We start from the raw sequence: 5403 nt of genomic DNA on the forward strand, positions 1-5403 counted from the left end.
TTGAGCCCAACCCACGGAGTATTCTTCAAAAACCAGATCACAACTGTAATTAAGTAGCTACCTGTGTGATTCATGCGTGCTTCCAGGTGATGCCCCAAAGCCTGCGATGATAGAAGCTGTTATGTTCACACCTGTGTGCTTCAGGACATCACCGTTCCACTCCCAGGGAAGGGACTCAAGACATCTGCTGGGTTTACAGAACAGATGCTCCAGAAGCAGTAAGGTGGTGGTTAGAGAGCCAAGCCCCCTCTCACTTTAGGCAAAGAGCTTCCACTGGTCTTCGCAGCAAGATGAGCCAGGTCTTAGGGAACCAGTGTCCAGTACAGAAAATACGTCTGCTTTCAGGAGGATGAGTGAGTCAGGGGGAGCCATGTTGGGAGCCAAACTGACTTTTACTTCAGCCCTCGCATGATAATTCCATACACGTTACCTGTCATTTTTCCTCGCCAGCTTCTCCTGGCTCATGTGCTTTTGACCATGTGGCATTTTCTTGGGTGAGCATGAGTGACCGAGCTCACAACTTTGTGCCCGTGTTTTAGGTCTGGGAGAGGAAGCTCACAGCGGTGGAAGAATCCCGAGGGGCTTCATTAGATGCTTGGAAAGACAGCAGTCTGGAAGTGCATGGAGATTTTTGCTTTGAAGGCAGGCACTGGTTGTCTTATGAAATGAGTGCCTTTAATGATAAGAATAAGAGTACTAATAATCATGGAAATTAGTGCTTCCAATTTGAGAGGGTTTCACAAAACGTATGGGAAAAAACTGGAAAGATATACAATTTTTGCACGTGTTTCTGGCCCCTCGCACCCCACCCACCAGGTATGTCATTCCACAGCAGGACGAAGGGGGGAAGGAGGAACGCAGGTGGCTGTGACCGAAAGCGGTGTCCCAGAGGAGTGTGGCATCAATGGCCCTGCTCCATGTGTCTCCTATTCGGAGGACACCCCAAAGGTCCCTAAGCCTTTGAAGTGTGAGGGGGATATGTTCCCAAAGACTGAAGCAAGAATTCCCTGGTGATCGGCCAGGGCCCTGGCGCTGGCATCCTGCCTCTGCACCCCCTCACCCAACCCACTCCCCACCGGAAGGTGTCGTGAGTGTGGGAGCAGTGCTGTGTGGCTGGCAGGAGAGGGAGACAGCCTCCCTGATTGCCATCAGGACAAAGCCACGCGACTTCTCCGATGAGCAGATTGAAATCTGTTGCAGCCTCTCCGCATTTCTATTTTAGGCCCTTCAAGCATCTTTCCAACTGTTTCTTTCTTCTTGCTCCCCTCCCCTCCGGGGCCCAGAGAGCCCCTTCTGCTTTTCAGCTCTAGGGTTTTTCTAGGGCTGAGGAATCTGCTGCCTGAGGTTCGGTGGTGGTTTGTTGGGGCGAGAAGAATGGAAATTGCTGGCGCTTTCTGAGAGGCCAGGCGCCCCCCCTCCCCTCCAGAAGCAAGCCCCAGCGGCCCGGGCGTACTGGTTCCTGTAAAGGCAGATGGAATGAGTGAGTGGGTGAGTCGGTGAACGAGCAGGTGGTGTCCACTTAAGAGTAGCAAGAGAGCACGGAGCCAGTTCAGGGAGTCCTTTGGTGCTGGGCCCTTCCTTCCGACACCGTGTCCCTTAGCAGACTGAGCCAAACACCACATGCTAGGACGCTGGCCGCCCTGTGTCAGGGGGAACTTCCGTGCAGTGCCAGTCCTCAGTACACCAGTCACTCGGGTTAGCGCTTTCTGGATTGGTTTGTTTTTAACGCCCTTCTCTCTGTACCTGACTGGTTTGCACAGCTGTGCAGATGTTTGGGCATTTACTGGAAAGGGGCAACTGAAAAACCCAACCCAACCCATGCTTGTGGAATCTATTCCATAACGTCACTGTGACCGGAGGGCAGAGAAAATCTGCCCCTGAGGGTTTCCAAGACTGGAAGCTTGACCGAAGCAGACTAAGGAATCTCTCTTACTTGGGGAATGGGGGATTTGAACTGTCAGCCTTTCCATCAGTAGCCAAGTACTTAATCACTGCAGCGCCAGGTCCCCAGTAGACAACGGAGAAGGATCGGACCCCAAAGTTATTGAACTGGATTTCCTAAACAATGAATTGCAGGCATGTTCTGGTTCCAGTATCTGTTTTAACTCTTGTTGTTTTCTTTGGGGGAACTCTACAATTTCAAAAGCCCTCTTTGCTCTTTTTCACTCTTGAGGTCCAATTTTACTAATTTTGCTAAATTGAAATATTTTAGGATTAGTCTTTTAAGTGTGTATCTGTTCACAAGTCCTGGGTCTTATTGAGTTAGCCTTTTCTTTAAATCAGTGGTTCTCAACCTTTCTAATGCCACGACCCTTTACTACAGTTCCTCCTGTTGTGGTGCCATGGGGCTGTGATGAGGGTTGAGTCAGTTAGTACACATGAGCTCAGTACCTGACACATCGTGGGGACTCACACCCCCAAACCCACTGCCATCGAGTCAATTCCAACTCAGAGTGATTCTGTACAGCAGAGGCGAGCTGTTCCCCAGGGTTTCTAAGACAGCCTCCTCTTTCTCCTGTGGAGCGGCTGGTAGGTGGGAACTGCTGATCTTAAGCTGAGCAGCCTGACATAACTCATCGCACCGGAAGGTGCATCAGAACCGGACATTATGGTTGTAGTCATTACTACGCGGGAGTCGTGATCGTGTGAAGGTTAAGTGCTTGATTCCTAATTAAAACGTTGGCACCTCAACCGCCCTAGTGATCCCACAGAGGGAAAACTAAGGAATGTAGCCTAGGGACTCCTGTGAGGTCATTCTACATTGTCACCAGGGCCACTGGGGGCTACAAAACAACTCGATGGTACCCATCAAGTGCATTGATTATCCGGAAGCTCCTGAAGACCCAAATCAAACTCACTGCCATCAAGTTGATGCTGACTCATAGTGACCACAGGACGCGGTAAAACTGCCCCTGTGACTTCCGAGACTATAACTCTCCTCCGGAGTGGAAAGCCCGTCTTTCTCCCAAGGAGTGGCTGGTCCTTGAGAAGTGGTGACCTTGCAGTTAGCAGCCCAATGCTTAACCACTACACTACACTAACTTCCGGAAGTGGGTCCGTATATCCTGGAATTGATCAAATAACAGATGACATCATTCAACAAAGGAAACAGGCTCATTGAATCGGTTCTACATGTAGGCAATACCTCTCACCCTGAGGTTTAGGAATTAATGAGATTTTGTTCCTGTCTCCAAACGATTCTATCTGATGTACTGTTTGGTTTTTGACTTGCAATCGTTGTAGAAATAGAAAGGGGTCAATGGATGTCTCAAGTAAAGAATGAAAGCATGTAAAGTGGTTTATCAAGTCCCAGGAGCCCTGGTGGTGTAATGGGTTCTGCACTGGCTGCTAACTGTAGGTCAGGAGTTCGAAACTATTAGCCACTCTGAGGGAGGAAGAGGAGGTCTTCCACTATTTGTATATATGATATAAAGGTCTACAGTCTCTGAAACCCATAGGGGAAGTTGTGCTGTGTCTAAGGGTGGCTATGAATCAGAATGAGGTCAATGGCAGTGAGTTTTTTGTTTTGTTTTGTGCCTGGGAGACCTCATCCCGGTTGTAGCATGGAGGTGTCGGGAGTCATCTTGGAGCTTTCTTTCCACGCTCTTGCTCAGACAGTGACCCCTGTCTGAAGAGCATCAACTTGCTATCTACAGCATCTACTGACCTTTGTTTGCCCCAAGCCCTGACTGTGTGGAGGCTTGACTTCTTAGTGAGGAGCTTCCCAGAGCTCCCCGGGCCTGTCCAAAGAAGAGCAAGGGTTAACCCCAGGGCCGCAGCAGCTGAATATACAGCATAAACAGCGCTTGGGGATGAGATCACTTCTGTTTTGGGAATCCAAAGGCAAACACAGTTGCATTTGTCTGTGTAATCATTGCCTTGTTTGAGCCTGTTTATGTTTAGAAATTCATGATGGGATATTTATCGGTCGGGGTACAGAAGCCAACGTTAGCTAGTTGAGCCAGAAAAGACCTGCCTGTTTCAGGACACCGAGTTGAAGTAGAGGTGGAGCTGTCTTTGGACCTGCCTCAGAAAGGGGGGTGGGCAGCTCTGGTGCTCTTCCTATTGCAGACCTGAGGCAGGGAGTCTTTCAGGACTCCCCTTCAGGATGAGTCGGCCACAGGAATCATTTTCCACCCTGGCATTCTTCCCCTGGACTTCCAAATTCCTGCAGGAAAGAGAGGCCGTGCGGTTCATCCTTTTACCAGAGGCCCCATCAATGTAAAAACCAACAAATGTCCAGTACAGATTAGGAAATGAGGTTTTATGAGACCCCTCTCTTCCTAATGTTTCTGGCCTATTTCGTGTTAGAGCATGGCTCGGCGTGGCAGTGCACAGCGTGGTTCCTGTGGCTGGAAGAGGTCCTGAGCATGACATTCGTGTTAGAGCATGGCTCGGCGTGGCAGTGCACAGCGTGGTTCCTGTGGCTAGAGAGGTCCTGAGCACGACACGGAGGCCACAGATGGAGCATTGGGCCCCGGAGCGTGAGGCTGCCGCAGCGTGTCTTCACAGTGCCCTTCGGGCTCTCTCTCACGGCGCCTGGTGACCCTCTGCACAGTGGACTGAGATGCTGGTCAGTGCGGCATCTTTGCGATCACTGGTCTGCTCAAGTGCATGAATGCACCTGCTGTGTGTTTTGAGTTCTCTCCAATTCAGGGACTTATCCTCCCCATTGGATGATACTCTGTTGTGATCCAAAAGGTCTTAATTGCCTAGTTTTTAGAAGTAGATCACTAAACCTTTCTTACTCTAAATTCTAGACTCCAGAAAATGTTTCCCAAAGGAGGTGGCACAGCCCCCCCACCCCCTGCTCCCCGCTGTAGGGTGGGGAGGGGAGCTGTGCTGGAATGATCCAGCGTGTCTGGATCAAAAGCAGATACCTACATGTCATCCTGGATTATGGGCAACAGCATAACATTTTTTAAGTGCCAGAGGAACACTGACTGATTTTTTTTTTTCCTGAAAAGGGAGGGGTAGGCCAAATAAGTTTGGGAACTTATACTCTAAAAGGTCCCCTGAAATCTGTCCCCCAGGAGTGAACTTGCTGGTATTTGAAATGCTGGTGCCATAGATGACAGAATCATAGCAACATGCAAGCTACAACACTGGGATAAACAGAAAACCAGGTGGTAGGGATTATGGTTAAACCCTCCCCTCTCAAAACAAATAGACAGACAGACAACCAATAAATCCCAACAGCTGCCACCCAGTTGATTACAACCTATAGTAACCCTATACGACAGACTAGAACTACTCCTTAGAGTTTCCAAGATTACATGTCTTTCTGGGAACAGATAGCTTCATCTTTCTCTTGAGGAGCAACTGGTAGATTTGAACCCCTGACCTTGAAGTAAATAGCCTATTGCTGGACCCACTAAGCTACTAGACCTTGGCACTACAGAC

General features: G+C 49.5%; 1 pseudogene; it reads right to left on the bottom strand.

Moving 5' to 3' along the window:
* LOC101641676 overlaps positions 1–2400 on the bottom strand; it is a 17584-nt pseudogene extending 15184 nt beyond the window's left edge.
* Positions 2401–5403: the final 3003 nt, after the last annotated feature.

The sequence above is a fragment of the Echinops telfairi genome, unplaced genomic scaffold (assembly GCF_000313985.2).
Source record: "Echinops telfairi isolate 266 unplaced genomic scaffold, ASM31398v2 ScPeMD7_1;HRSCAF=3_0, whole genome shotgun sequence".
In the NCBI taxonomy this organism is placed as follows: domain Eukaryota; kingdom Metazoa; phylum Chordata; class Mammalia; order Afrosoricida; family Tenrecidae; genus Echinops; species Echinops telfairi.